The 16648-nt window shown below is 39.9% G+C and overlaps 1 non-coding gene across 1 annotated transcript; it reads right to left on the reverse strand.

Moving 5' to 3' along the window:
• Positions 1-7938: 7938 nt before the first annotated feature.
• On the reverse strand, positions 7939-8045 carry LOC116139983. The gene has a single exon (XR_004129540.1). It is a non-coding gene; the product is annotated as a small nucleolar RNA R71 (small nucleolar RNA).
• Between the last annotated feature and the right edge of the window lie 8603 nt (positions 8046-16648).

Consider the following 16648-nt stretch of genomic DNA (forward strand, 5'->3'; position numbering starts at 1 on the left):
GAGAGTAATGAATTTATACCAACTAGACGGTGACGCTGGAGAGTGTGCATTGATTACTGGAATGGAATCAGGCACAAGGAAAGACATTTTCCACTACCTTTCATTGATCAGATGTTGGAGAGGTTGGCAGACATGCCTATTACTGTTTCCTGGATGGGTATTTAGGATACAACCAGATTGCCATCACTCCTAAGGATCAAGAGAAAATGACCTTTACTTGCCCCTATGGCACCTTTGCTTACCGAAGGATGCCTTTTGGGTTGTACAATGCACCAGCAACATTCCAAGATGCATGATGTCGATCTTTGGAGACATGGTGGAACGGTTCATAGAAGTCTTCATGGATACTTCTCAGTTTTTGGTTCGTCTTTTGATAGTTGTCTAACTAATCTTTCTCTTGTTTTGCAGCGATGTAAGGAGAGAATCTGGTGCTAAATTGGAGAAGTGTCATTTCTGTTAGTAAACGGTCCCGTATACGCAGCGGAAACAAAAAAATTATATATATAATAGGATCATTTACATGAGCCAAGATCAAGGGTATAATTTTACATTTTTTATCAAATAAGAATCCGCACAAATATTAAACATGAGTTAAAAGAAACAAACGCACATTAGAGGCTCCTTCAAATTTGTCGACGAATGTTTTTGCATACCGTCCAAGTGTAGGATCGAACCGCGTAGTCCCACGAAGACAATCTCAAAAGAACCAAAGAGGGATTTGCTAGATCCTCTTTAGCTTCAAGATTAAGAAGAAAACAAATCAATTGAAATTGATTTTTGGGCAATCTCGTTTCTGCCGTGGGAGTGCATTGAGAGGGGTTGTGTGTGTGTTTTCTTTTAAAAGATAAATCAAAGATTTATTGAATAATCACACATTTTCTTTTTATAGTAAAAACAATTTGCCCTAACCCATACGAAATAGGCTTGGGCTAAAACCCAACGCCCCATGTTGCCAACCACTCCCAATTTAATATTTTTTATTTTTTTCCATCATTATCTCAATTAAAATCAATTAATATATATTTAAATATATATTAACATTTCACATAATGATAATATATTTAAATATGTGAACACACATTTAAACGTAATTTCACTTATTTAATTTTCTAAACAATTAAATAAAGGCTACAAACTCAGCAATTTAATTGCACTGTGAAATTACAAATACCCTTTCGCCTTAAAGATGAAAACGCCATCTTTCTTCTTGGATCTAAATTGTCTTCTATATGTTTGACCCATAGCTCCTTCATATCGGCAGTGTATTATCGTGATTACCACATTAATCGTCTCACTAATACACAGACCAAGATTGCCCCTAGCAGGCATCATGGCCACCCGATAGATTCGGATTCAGCAAGTAGCTACCTATCCGAATGGTTCCCGTCCAATTCGATCCTTTCATCTACGTTATCTTGCCGAGACGAAGGCGTAGAAATAGTGTCAACCTTTGGTTACTCTTGATATTATTTTTTAGTTTCTAGACCAATGACCCGTATTATAAACTGGATAGAGCAACAACTCAATCCCACTGTGGCCACAGTTTTAGTGTCATTGCCATATACTGAATTGCGCCGTGAGATAACTTTCTCCCATACCCGGGAGTGATGAATCCTCTGTCAATCCACCATAGTCTTGATACACTCCTTGATGCAGCCAATCACCACCGTATTGACATTCTGAAAAGAACTGCTTAGGCAGTTCAAACTACACCATCGGTGCACAAGGCGCTCCGTGATCTCAAGTCTAAGGATCACATGCACCACCATTAGAGGATTTGTTCCATAGACACTGGGGTTACCATCCATATGAAATCCTCTGGTGGGTCAGTCCAGTGACTTGCTGGCGGTGTAATCGCCTACATATTTCATGGTCTATGAGGGAATACTTGCTCTAAGGCATCACTCTAACAATTTCATGGTCTTGAGGGAATAGTGCTCGGTCATAGGATTTCAAAGGACGGAAAGAAGTTGATCAAGCAAAGACAGAAGTGATTGGAAGTTGCCACCACATCGAATGTCAAAGCGGTCCGAAGTTTCTTGGGCATGCTGGGTTTTACAGACGCTTCATCAAGGTTTTTTCTAAGATTTCTAAACCCTTGTGCAATTTGTTGAATAAAGATGTTGTTTTTGACTTTTGATGAATGCATGCATGTCTTTCTAACTCTGAAAAAATATTAGTATCTGCACCTTTATTGCAGTTCCCGATTGGGACTGCCATTTGAATTAATGTGTGATGCTAGTGATTTTGCTTTGGGGTAGTGTTAGGACAGCGGAAGAACAAAATGTTGCATGTATTCATATGCTAGCAAAACACCACTGATGCACAATTGAATTACACCACTACTGAAAAAGAATTGTTGGTTGTAGTTTTTGCTGTTGACAAGTTTCTGTCGTATTTGTTAGGGCAAAGGTGATCGTCTGCACAGACCATTCGCACTTAGGCACCTATTGGCAAAGCAAGAAGGGAACCTCAGCTCATAAGATGGATCCTATTGCTTCAGGAATTTGAGTTGGAAATTCCATAAAAGGGGTTAGAAAATGTGGGTGGATCATTACGGAATTGAGAGACCACTTCAGGGAAATGTGGAGAAATTCCATTAGAGAAACCTTTCCGGATGAGAAGTTGATGAGAGTGATGAGCACCATGGTATGCAGACTTTGCAAATTATTTGTCGTCAAGGGTGCTCCCAAGTGGTATGAGTTCCAACAAAAGAGAAAATTTTTCTCATATTTGAAGTACTACTTTGGGAAGAACCATTTATACAGATACTGTGCTAACCAGTGATACAGAGATGTGTCCCGAAGGAGGAGATGAAAGCATTTTACGACTTGTCACGAGAGGGAAGTTTGGCCATTTTGGAGGAACTAGGATAGCAGCCAAGTTTCTATAATCGGGGTTTTATGTCCAACCCTCTTTAGGATTCATTCCGGATCATTCAGGAGTGTGACCAGTGTCAACGGTGGTGTATATTTCAAAAAGAGATGAGATGGCCTTGAACAACATCCTGGTGTTTGAGCTTTTTGATGCGTGGGGGATTGATTTTATAGGTCCCTTTCCAAACTCTTTTGGGAATACATTACTTGGTACGGGTGGATTACGTGTTGAAGTGTGTTTAGCATTGCATTGCCGCTAATGATGCCAGGTGTGATTATGTTTGTGAGAAAGCATATTTTCTCAAAGTTTGGGGTACCACGGGCAATTATTAGTGATGGAGGTTCCCACTTTTGCAATAGGCAATTGGATGCACTGTTGGGTAAGTATGGGTGACACTCAGAGTTGCAACACCTTACTATCCAAACGAGCGGGCAGTGGAACTGTCTAATAGAGAGCTTAAGCGCATTTTAGAAAAGACAGTTAATGCATCCAGGAAGGATTGGTCACGGAAATTGGATGATGCATTGTGAGCCTACCGAACTGCATTCAAGAATCCGATTGGTATGTCCCCATTTAGAATGGTTTATGGAAAGCATGTCACTTACCGGTGGAACTCGAGCATAAAGCATACTGGGCAGTCAAGCAGCTAAATGGATTTAAGAGCGCTAGGAGGAAAGGATGCGGACTTTGAACGAACTCGATGAGTTCCGTCTCAAAGCATATGAAAATGCTCGAATTTACAAGGAAGACAAAAGGTGGCATGACAAGCATATCAAAGAAGGATTTTGAAGTGGGGCAAAAAGTGCTATTGTTCAACTCTAGACTTTGGCTATTCCCCGAAAAACTTAAGTCTAGATGGTCCGGACCATTCACGATTACAAGAATTCACTCATCTGGAGCAGTGGAAGTTACACATGAAGAAAATGGCACTTTTACTATCAATGGACAAAGATTGAAACCATACATTGATGGGTGATGAGTTGCAAGAATTCACTCATCCATCCCAATACGGCTTGCATTCCGATTGAAAAATTGAGAGAGTCGAGCTTATCGACTATAAACAAGCATTTCTTGGGAGGCAACCCAAGTGTTTTAATTTTTGTTCTTCTATTTTTATTCCGTGTGTTGAATGTTTTTGATTCTTTTTAATTTGTGTGTTTTTGGTGTGTTTCAGGTGAAGTTTTCAGCTAATGCAAGGAAGGAAATACTCCAGACTTCACTGGGTGAAGAATTATTCTTCGCCGTAGCGAAGCACATTGATTAAAATTTAATTCTGAAAAGTCCCAGACTTCGCCGCCGAGGATGTTCTTCGTCGGGCGAAGCAACCTGAAAATTTGTGATAGCTATGTATTTATCGACCCGGCAAAGAAGTGGGATGAAATTTTTTCTAAGGAAATTTCGCTGCGCGAAGATATTTTCTCGCCGCGGCGATCACCACTGTATTATTTCACCCGCGAAGTATTTTTCTTCGCCACGGCGAAATCTGGTTTAAATTCATGTTCATGAACGAACGCCGCGGCGAAGTTTGTTCTTCGTCGCGGCGAAACCTGGGTTTCCAATTAGGGTTCATAAACAAAGAACTTCGCTGCGGCGAGCCTATTTTTCTATATAAACTCGCTTTTCATTTTCCACGCTGTTTTTTCAAATATTTTTGAGAGAAAATTTTTCCAATCTCAATTCTTTGCCTCCCAAGTGCTTTCCCACCAAAGTTTTCACTCATTAACCTTCCTAAACCCCAAACAACTCATTTCACAAAAAAATTTCGAAAATTTCAAGTTCAAAAAAATTTGGGGCTTTCCATCTGGGCTGATTCTGAGGAAATTGGTGGCGAATAATCCTTCATATTGGTAAGATCTCAAGTTCCCTAAACTCATTTTCGCAAAATTTCAAGTTTTAAGTTGTAGATCTGAGAAATTTATTTTTGGTTAATTGCGAATTTGGTGAGTTTGATTTTGTTGAAGAAGGATTTATTGTGTGTGTTTGATTTTGAGGAGTGTGGGTGTTGAATTTTTGGAGTGTGTTGTATTTTTGGAGTGTGTTGTTGAATTCGGAGAAATCGTAGTTTGGGGGTCTGATTGCAGATTTTTGGAAGTGTTGTTCATTTTTCTTTTTCAGGTTTGAATTGGTTGTGTGGGGAACCTAGGCTTGAATTTTTGGGTTGTGCTGTGAATTGGACATAGGAAAGGCACCCAAAATTAAGTTGTCATAACAAGGAAAGGAAAAGGAAAGAAAGTGGATAGTCGTTTTGTGAATGAAGGCCCAGAAACTATTCAAGGGCCATCCAAAAGAGATAAGGGCTTTATTCCTGAGTGCGGATTGACCGCGAGTTAATCATTGTTGGAGTTGGGAGACGCTGGGAATTTTTCATGAGTGCTCTTGCACAATTGGCTGTAGAGCCGCTAGTAAAGGAGTTTATACCATCTCCCCGATTGTGATAAGGGTTTTGCATTTGTGAGAGGGTTTGATGTCCATTTACGCAGATGAGATCAATAAGTTTTACAACCTCCCTATTTGATCAGGATGAGTACGGAAGGTTTAGGGGGACACAGTTTGAGGATAGTATCATTCCTCCGGTCATTGCAAAATCGGATGCAACTTGGTCAGTGTCGAAGAAAAAAAAGAAGACCATTAAGGGAACTTCTTTGACACCGGTTGCTCGAGTGTGGCAATATTTTGTTAGTGCGAAGTTAATGCCGGAAACGCACTATAGCACAGTAACTTAGGAAAAAGCATTACTGCTTTATTCCATTGCCACAGGAAAGAGTATCGATGTGGGAAGAATTATCTTTAACAACATTCATCATGCCGCCAAACCAGGGCGATCAAGTTATTCTTTCCCACATCTCATCACGGCTTTGTGCATTAAAGTTGGAGCCAAGGTAGGAGATGATGAGCAACGTATTCATGCTGCCCCTATCCTCGATTCAGATTATTTTCAGAAGCATCTTGAACGGCCAGAAGCTGATCAACCAAGGGTAGGAACAAAACGGCAGAGAACCACACAAGGCCCTGTCACATCCTCCAACTCACAGCTACATAGAAGGAGATGATGCAGCAGATGATGGGTTTGATGAAACGGATGAAAAAATGTCAGGATTGTTTCTCTTATTTAATTTGTGTCATTTGCTGTTTTGTGTTTTTGTACGTTTGTGTTTATTTCTGTTATTTTGTTGTGTACCTGATGCTCACGGACGAGCATCACCTTAGTTTGGGGGTATTTGATAATCCGAGGATTATACTAGTTTATTTAAGCTTTTAGGCCGGATTTTAGGTACTTCTTAGTCTATTTTTGCCTGAATTGATACTTAATTCCTTACATTTTGTTTTTCAGGTTAAAAATGGAAATTTGGAGCGAATAAAGGTGGATTTGGAGTTTTTGGACTCAGAAGCACGCGGAGGGCAATTCTGAAATTTCAGAATTCTTCAAGAAGCATGGCCACAGCGAAGGTCCTTCTTCGCCGCGGCGAAGTCTGCGTACTCCACTTTTTGTAAAACGCACAGTTTCGTGTTTAGGCTAAGTTGTATTATTTTGGGCGAGGTATAAATTGGAGACTTAGTCTACTTGTCTAGGGCGTTCGTGGAGTGATAGAGAGAGTTTTCCACATTATTTTCATATTGATTTTTGAGTGATTTTGGATTAACAAGGTTGGAAGATTCGAGGAAACCAGTGGATTCATCAAATTGGGGAGATTCTTTTCCTTTTCTTTTGTATCCATTATGTTGAACATGGAGTTTTTCATTTCTTTTAATTGTTTATTTGATTTAGCCATGAACTAACCTATTTTGGGTTACGGTTTTGATGTAGTTCGGATTCTAATGGGTTAGAAAATTGATGATTATTAATTTCATATGATTGTGCGTTGATTGTGTGATTATTCTGTTTTTATTGTTTGTATGTGATGAACATAATGAGATAATTTATGTTAAGCGTCTTGGGTAATCACCGTTGTATTATTGGATTCTAGAGATAGATTCAAGAACCGATGAAATCAATCTAGGATTCTTGTGCTTAATAAACTTAGATTTATTAACTTTCATTTTGTTGGGTGCGGAAGGTTAATAGGGAAGAGTACAACAACATAGCCTGAGAAGGTATGTTGGATACTTTAGAGAGTTCGATTTACAATCAATGCATGAGAATTTGAATTTATTTTAATTCTTAAAGTTTAACCCATAGAGTCCGAATGAAATCAAAACTCTACCCGTTTGTTTGAATTGATTTTATCCCGTTTAAATCTTGCTTTCATAGTTTAAGTTTATTTTAGTAAATTTTGTTTTAATCATAGTTTTAATTGCTCCCTTTAATCCAAAAAGAATTCGATTTATTCAACTTGAGAATGGTAGAAAACTTAGTGCTTAGCAACAATCCTCGTGGGAACGATGCTCACTCATCATTATATTACTTGTGCGACTAGTATACTTGCTACGTATTGCATGTTGTAGGAAACACGCATCACCTGTATTTTCGCGCCGTTGCCGGGGATTGAGTTTTAAGTTAACATTGAGTTTTTCTATAGTTAGCTAGATTGAAGTTTTAATTTTTCTTTTAAATTTTTAGTTGGTTTGTGATCTCACTTTCTTTCGTTAATTTTGTGCAGTTTATGTGAAGGGCGAGACGTCAGCCAGTGGTTCCTGTCGATCTTGAGATTGAGAGAACCGCCAGACTACTTAACAGAGAGAGAAGAGAAAGAGAAGATTTAGTGGTTGAAACAGAAGAGATAGTTGTTGAAATGGCAGAACCAGAGAATAGGATATTAAGGGAATTCTCAGTTCCCACGGTTAATGGCAGTGGGTCGAGTATTACTAGGCCTACGGTGCAAGCCAACAACTTCGAGATTAAGCCGACAATCATTCAGATGATCCAGCAGTCGGTAAGGTTTAATGGAGATTTGAAGGAAGATCCGAATCAGCATATTGCGAATTTCTTGGAAATTTGTGACACCTTCAAGTCGAACGGAGTGTCAGATGACGCCATTAGGTTGAGGTTATTCCCATTCTCATTGGGGGATAAAGCTAAGGGGTGGTTAAGACACTAAGTTCTTTCCTCCAGCAAAATCAGCAAAACTGAGAAATGATATCACATCATTTCTACAAGAGGAATCCGAGTCATTGTATGAGGCTTGGGAGAGGTGCAAGGAATTGATGAGGAAATATCCACACTATGGGTTGCCAGTTTGGCTTCAAGTCCAAACTTTCTACAATGGACTGATGAGTAACGTGCAAACCATGGTGGATGCAGCATCGAGAGGAGCTTTGCAGAATAAGACACTAGAGGAGGCTTATGAGTTGCTTGAGGTTTTGGCAAGCAACAAATATCAAGGACCAAATGAAAGAGCAATACCAAGAAAATCTGCAGGTCTTCATGAAGTTGATGCTTTCACAACCATCTCAGCACAACTCACGGCACTTCAGAAGCAGTTGGGAAGTATGCAAGTAAACTCTATTCAAGCACCTCAACTAACTTGTGATTTTTGTGCAGGGAACCATGTGAGCAGCGAGTGTCAAGTGGGGAACACATTTGCTTCGTTCTCTTCATCAACGGAGCAAGTGAACTACTTGGCAGGAAATCAGAGGCAACAAAACAATCCGTATTCCAACACATACAATCCGGGATGGAGAAATCATCCAAATCTGGCTTGGGGCAATTAGAACTAGCAAAATATCAATGGAACCAAAGGACAGTGCCAAATAACCAACCAGGGGTGAATAATCAACCGGGAGATCCAAGAGTGACAAAGTTGGAAGACATGTTTGGGAAATTTATGCAGGAGACCACGGGATTTATGAATGAGACGAGGACGAATTTTAGAAATCAAGGGGCGTCCATTCGGAATCTTGAGGTACAGATGGGCCAATTGGCCGAGAAGCTAAATAAAGAGACGCAAGGTTACTTACCAAGCACAGTCATAACCCATGTGAGCAGCAAATCCATAATTTTAAGGAGTGGCACAGTTTTGGAAGAGGTTGACAAGCTGAAAGAAAGAAACTGAAAAGGAGAATCTGAAGGGGAAGTTGATGAAGAGATTGTAGTTGATGAAAAACCAAGTGGTTTGGAGGAAGAGAACAAGAAGAAGGAGTAAAGGCAAAAGAAGAAGGAGAAATTGCCATCCCCGAGTACCTTTTGCACATCACACTCCACCCGTACCTTTTCCTCAGAGACTGAAGAAAAAAAAAATCAGGATAAGCAGTTTTTAAAATTTTGAAATTTTTAAAAAATTGCATATTAACATTCCTTTTGCAGATGCATTGGCAGATGCCGAGCTACGCAAAGTTCCTTAAGGAAATCCTTTCAACAAAGGAAGTTAGAAGATGAGGACGGTGATGCTTACGGAGGAGTGCAGTGCCATTCTCCAGAAGGTTACCCCCAAGCTCAAAGATCCAGGAGTTTACTATTCCTTGTATCATAGGAGATATATGTTCGATCGGGTTTTATGTGATTTAGGTGCTAGTATTAATTTATGCCCTTTTCTATTTTCAGAGATTGGAATTAGTGAAGTGAACCAACGACCATGTCGTTGCAACTACGGATGGTCCATAAAACACTCGAGGGCGATAGTGGAGGATGTGTTGTGAAGATGGACAAGATAATTTTTCTAGCTGATTTTGTGGTTCTGGATATGGAAAGGATAAGGAAATTCCTCTCATTTTGGGCCGACCATTCTTGGCCACGGGGAGGCACTAATAGATGTGCAGGAAGGAATTTACTGTTGAGAGTTCAAGATGAACAGTAACTTTCAATGTCTTTGAGGCGATGAAGTTTCCATCCGAAACGGATTCATGGTTTAGTGTCGATGTGGTGGATAAATTGGTTGTGGAATCCATTGAAGAAACACCCCCACAATTCCTTCTAGAGCATGCATCCAAATCCAAAACAGTAGAGGTAGATGATTCAGCAGTAATGAATGTGCTAGGTTGTTAGAAGCACTTCAACCAATTGATGAGATTCAGGATTTAAATTTGAGGGTTTGATTTCGAAAAAGAGAAGGAAAAGGAAAAAAAATGAAGAACCTCCAAACTTGAGTTAAAACCTTTCCTTCCCACCTCAAATATATATCTTGGGGACTCAGAAACTCTCCCAGTGATCATTAGTTCAGGATTGAGTAAATTGGAGGAAGAGGGGTTATTAAGGTGTTGAGGGAACATAGACTAGCAATTAGATGGACGATTTCGGACATTAGAGGCATCTCGCCATCATTTTGCATGCATAAGATACTCATGGGATGATATTAGCCTAGGGTGCAACCACAACGAAGATTGAATCCTTCGATGAAGGAAGTGGTGAGAAGGAGGTGGTGAAACTCTTAGATGCGAAGATTATCTATCCTATTTCTGACAGTCTACGGGTGAGCCCAGTACAATGTCCCGAAGAAGGGGTATCACGGTAGTAGGAATGAGAGTAATGAATTTATACAACTAGACGGTGACGGGCTGAGAGTGTCATTGATTACTGGAAATTGAATCAGGCGACAAGGAAAGTCATTTTCCACTACCTTTCATTGATCAATGTTGAGAGGTTGGCAGACATGCCTATTACTGTTTCCTGGATGGTATTTGGATACAACCAGATTGCCATCACTCCTAAGGATCAAGAGAAATGACCTTTACTTGCCCCTATGGCCCCTTTGCTTACCGAAGATGCCTTTTGGGTTGTACAATGCACCAGCAACATTCCAGAGATGCATGATGTCGATCTTGGAGACATGGTGGAACGTTCATAGAAGTCTTCATGATGACTTCTCATTTTTGGTTCGTCTTTTGATAGTTGTCTAACTAATCTTTCTCTTGTTTTGCAGCGATGTAAGGAGACGATCTGGTGCTAAATTGGGAGAAGTGTCATTTCTGTTAGTAAACGGTCCCGTATACGCAGCGGAAACAAAAAATATATATATAATAGGATCATTTACTGAGCCAAGTCAAGGGTATAATTTACAATTTTATCATAATAAGAATCCGCACAAATATTAAACATGAGTTAAAAAAACAAACGCACATAGAGTCGCCTTCAAATTTGTCGACGAATGTTTTGCTACCGATCCAAGTGTAGATCAACCTGCGTAGTCCACAGAAGACAATCTCAAAAGAACCAAAGAGGGATTTGCTAGATCCTCTTAGCTTCAAGATTAAGAAAAACAAATCAATTGAAATTGTTTTTGGGCAATCTCGTTTCTGCCGTGGGAGTGCATTGAGAGGGTTTGTGTGTGTGTTTTCTTTTAAAAGATAAATCAAGATTTATTGAATAATCACACATTTTTCTTTTTATAGTAAAACAATTTGCCCTAATCCCATACGAATAGGCTTGGGCTAAAACCCAAACGCCCCATGTTGCCAACCACTCCCAATTTAATATTTTTTATTTTTTTTCATCATATCTCAATTAAAATCATTATATAATTTAAATATATATTACATTTAACATAATGAAATATTATTTAATATGTGTGAACACACATTTAAACGTAATTTCACTTTTTTAATTTTTCTAACAAATTAAATAAACTCAAACTCAGCAAATTTAATTGCACTGTGAAATTACCAAAATACCCTTTCGCCTTAAAAATGAAAACGCCATTCTTTCTTCTTGGATCTTAAATTGTCTTCTATATGTGTGACCCATAGGCTCCTTATCATATCGCAGTGTATAGTATCGTGATTAACACCATTAATCGTCTCACTAATACACAGACCAAGATTGGCCCCTAGCAAGGCATCATGGCCACCCGATAGATTCGGATTCAAAAGTAGCTACCTATCAACGATATGGTTACCGTCCAATCGATCCTTTCATCATACGTTATCTTGACGAGACGAAGGCGTAGAAATAGTGTCAACCTTTGGTACTCTTGTATTATTTATTTAGTTTCTAGACCAATGACCCTTATTATAAACTGGATAGAGCAACAACTCAATCCCACTGTGGCCACAGTTTTAGTCATTGCCATATACTGAATTGCGCCGTGAGATAACTTTCTCCCATACCCGGAGTGATGAATCCTCTGTCAATCCACCATAGTCTTGATACACTCCTTGATGCAGACAATCACCACCGTATTGACACTCTGAAAAGAACTGCTTAGGCTAGTGTCAAACTCACCAATCGGTGCACAAGGCGCTCCGTGTCTCAAGTCTAAGGATCACATGCACCACCATTCGTTAGAGGATTGTTCCATAGACACTGGGGTTACCATCCATATGAAATCCTCTGTGGGTCAGTCCAGTGAACTTGCTGCGGTGTAATCGCCTACAATTTCATGGTCTATGAGGGAATAGTGACTTGCTCTAAGGCATCTACTCTAACAATTTCATGGTCTATGAGGGAATAGTGCTCGGTCATAGGATTTCAAAGGACGGAATAGAAGTTATCAAGCAAAGACAGAATGATTGAGAAGTTGCCACCACCATCGAATGTCAAAGCGGTCCGAATTTCTTGGGCATGCTGGTTTTACAGACGCTTCATCAAGGATTTTTCTAAGATTTCTAAACCCTTGTGCAATTTGTTGAATAAAGATGTTGTTTTTGACTTTAATGATGCATGCATGTCTTTCTAACTCTAAAAATATTAGTAATCTGCACCTATTATGGCAGTTCCCGATTGGGGACTGCCATTTGAATTAATGTGTGATGCTAGTGATTTTGCTTTGGGGGTAGTGTTAGGACAGCGGAAGAACAAATGTTGCATTTAATCAAATTGCTAGCCAACACTCACTGGCACATTGACTTACACCACTACTGAAAAAGAATTGTTGGTTGTAGTTTTTGCTGTTGACAAGTTTCGTTCGTATTTGTTAGGTGCAAAGGTGATCGTCTGCACAGACCATTCAGCACTTAGGCACCTATTGGCAAAGCAAGAAGGGAAACCTCAGCTCATAAGATGGATCCTATTGCTTCAGGAATTTGAGTTGGAAATTCCGATAAGAAGGGGTTAGAAAATGTGGTGGTAGATCACTTATCGAGAATTGAGAGACCACTTCAGGGAAATGTGGAGGAAATTCCCATTAGAGAAACCTTTCCGGATGAGAAGTTGATGAGAGTAGATGAAGCACCATGGTATGCAGACTTTGCAAATTATTTGTCGTCAAGGGTGCTCCCAAGTGGTATGACGTTCCAACAAAAGAGAAAATTTTTCTCATATTTGAAGTACTACTTTGGGAAGAACCATTTCTATACAGATACTGTGCTAACCAAGTGATACAGAGATGTGTCCCGAAGGAGGAGATGAAAAGCATTTTACGACATTGTCACGAGAGGGAAGTTGGTGGCCATTTTGGAGGAACTAGGATAGCAGCCAAGGTTCTATAATCGGGGTTTTATTGGCCAACCCTCTTTAAGGATTCATTCCGGATCATTCAGGAGTGTGACCAGTGTCAACGGTGTGGTAATATTTCAAAAAGAGATGAGATGCCGTTGAACAACATCCTGGTGGTTGAGCTTTTTGATGCGTGGGGGATTGATTTTATAGGTCCCTTTCCAAACTCTTTTGGGAATACATTTATCTTGGTAGCGGTGGATTACGTGTTGAAGTGTGTTTAAGCAGTTGCATTGCCGACTAATGATGCCAGGGTAGTGATTATGTTTGTGAGAAAGCATATTTTCTCAAAGTTTGGGGTACCACGGGCAATTATTAGTGATGGAGGTTCCCACTTTTGCAATAGGCAATTGGATGCACTGTTGGGTAAGTATGGAGTGACACATAGAGTTGCAACACCTTACTATCCACAAACGAGCGGGCAAGTGGAACTGTCTAATAGAGAGCTTAAGGGCATTTTAGAAAAGACAGTTAATGCATCCAGGAAGGATTGGTCACGGAAATTGGATGATGCATTGTGAGCCTACCGAACTGCATTCAAGAATCCGATTGGTATGTCCCCATTTAGAATGGTTTATGGGAAAGCATGTCACTTACCGGTGGAACTCGAGCATAAAGCATACTGGGCAGTCAAGCAGCTAAATATGGATTTAAGAGCTGCTAGGGAGGAAAGGATGCTGACTTTGAACGAACTCGATGAGTTCCGTCTCAAAGCATATGAAAATGCTCGAATTTACAAGGAGAAGACAAAAAGGTGGCATGACAAGCATATCAAGAAGAAGGATTTTGAAGTGGGGCAAAAAGTGCTATTGTTCAACTCTAGACTTTGGCTATTCCCCGAAAAACTTAAGTCTAGATGGTCCGGACCATTCACGATTACAAGAATTCACTCATCTGGAGCAGTGGAAGTTACACATGAAGAAAATGGCACTTTTACAGTCAATGGACAAAGATTGAAACCATACATTGATGGGGTGATGAGTTGCAAGAATTCACTCATCCATCCCAATACGGCTTGACATTCCGACGTGAAAAATTGAGAGAGTCGAGCTTATCGACTATAAACAAGCATTTCTTGGGAGGCAACCCAAGTGTTTTAAATTTTTGTTCTTCTATTTTTATTCCAGTGTGTTGAATGTTTTTGATTCTTTTTAATTTGTGTGTTTTTGGGTGTTTCAGGTGAAGTTTTCAGCTAATGCAAGGAAGGAAAATACTCCAGACTTCACTGGGGTGAAGAATTATTCTTCGCCGTAGCGAAGCACATTGAGTAAAATTTAATTCTGAAAAGTCCCAGACTTCGCCGCGGCGAGGAGTGTTCTTCGTCGGGGCGAAGCAACCTGAAAATTTGTGATAGCTAATGTATTTTATCGACCCGGCAAAGAAGGTTGGATGAAATTTTTCTAAGGAAATTTCGCTGCGGCGAAGATATTTTCTCGCCGCGGCGATCAGCCACTGTATTATTTCACCCCGGCGAAGTATTTTTCTTCGCCACGGCGAAATCTGGGTTTAAATTCATGTTCATGAACGAACGCCGCGGCGAAGTTTGTTCTTCGTCGAGGCGAAACCTGGGTTTCCAATTAGGGTTCATAAACAAAGAACTTCGCTGCGGCGAAGCCTATTTTCTATATAAACTCGCTTTTCATTTTCCACGCGTTTTTTCAAATATTTTTGAGAGAAAAATTTTCCAATCTCAATTCTTTGCCTCCCAAGTGCTTTCCCAACCAAAGTTTTCACTCATTAACCTTCCTAAACACCAAAACAACTCATTTCAACAAAAAAAATTTCGAAAATTTCAAGTTCAAAAAAAATTTGGGGCTTTCCAATCTGGGCTGATTCTGAGGAAATTGGTGGCGAATAATCCTTCATATTGGTAAGATCTCAAGTTCCCTAAACTCATTTTCGCAAAATTTCAAGTTTTAAGTTGTAGATCTGAGAAATTTATTTTTGGTTGAATTGCGAATTTGGTGAGTTTGATTTTGTTGAAGAAGGATTTATTGTGCGTGTTGTGATTTTGAGGAGTGTGGGTGTTGAATTTTTGGAGTGTGTTGTATTTTTGGAGTGTGTTGTTGAATTCGGAGAAATCGTAGTTTGGGGGTCTGATTGCAGATTTTTGGAAGTGTTGTTCATTTTCTTTTTCAGGTTTGAATTGGTTGTGTGGGGAACCTAGGCTTGAATTTTTGGGTTGTGCTGTGAATTGGACTATAGGAAATGGCACCCAAAATTAAGTTGTCATACAAAGGAAAGGGAAAAGGAAAGAAAGTGGATAGTCGTTTTGTGAATGAAGAGGCCCAGAAACGATATCAAGGGCCATCCAAAGAAGAGATAAGGGCTTTATTCCTGAGTGCGGATTGACCGCGAGTTAATCATTGGATTGGAGTTGGAGGAGACGATGGGAATTTTTCATGAGTGCTCTTGCACAATTGGCTGTAGAGCCGCTAGTAAAGGAGTTTTATACCAATCTCCCGGATTGTGATAAGGGTTTTGCATTTGTGAGAGGGGTTGATGTGCCATTTACAGCAGATGAGATCAATAAGTTTTACAACCTGCCCGGATTTGATCAGGATGAGTACGGAAGGTTTAGGGGGACACAGTTTGAGGATAGTATCATTCCTCCGGTCATTGCAAAATCGGATGCAACTTGGTCAGTGTCGAAGAAAAAAAAGAAGACCATTAAGGGAACTTCTTTGACACCGGTTGCTCGAGTGTGGCAATATTTTGTTAGTGCGAAGTTAATGCCGGAAACGCACTATAGCACAGTAACTTAGGAAAAAGCATTACTGCTTTATTCCATTGCCACAGGAAAGAGTATCGATGTGGGAAGAATTATCTTTAACAACATTCATCATGCCGCCAAACCAGGGCGATCAAGTTATTCTTTCCCACATCTCATCACGGCTTTGTGCATTAAAGTTGGAGCCAAGGTAGGAGATGATGAGCAACGTATTCATGCTGCCCCTATCCTCGATTCAGATTATTTTCAGAAGCATCTTGAACGGCCAGAAGCTGATCAACCAAGGGTAGGAACAAAACGGCAGAGAACCACACAAGGCCCTGTCACATCCTCCAACTCACAGCTACATAGAAGGAGATGATGCAGCAGATGATGGGTTTGATGAAACGGATGAAAAAATGTCAGGATTGTTTCTCTTATTTAATTTGTGTCATTTGCTGTTTTGTGTTTTTGTACGTTTGTGTTTATTTCTGTTATTTTGTTGTGTACCTGATGCTCACGGACGAGCATCACCTTAGTTTGGGGGTATTTGATAATCCGAGGATTATACTAGTTTATTTAAGCTTTTAGGCCGGATTTTAGGTACTTCTTAGTCTATTTTTGCCTGAATTGATACTTAATTCCTTACATTTTGTTTTTCAGGTTAAAAATGGAAATTTGGAGCGAATAAAGGTGGATTTGGAGTTTTTGGACTCAGAAGCACGCGGAGGGCAATTCTGAAATTTCAGAATTCTTCA

The sequence above is a fragment of the Pistacia vera genome, unplaced genomic scaffold, assembly GCF_008641045.1.
Source record: "Pistacia vera cultivar Batoury unplaced genomic scaffold, PisVer_v2 Contig36, whole genome shotgun sequence".
Lineage (NCBI taxonomy): Eukaryota > Viridiplantae > Streptophyta > Magnoliopsida > Sapindales > Anacardiaceae > Pistacia > Pistacia vera.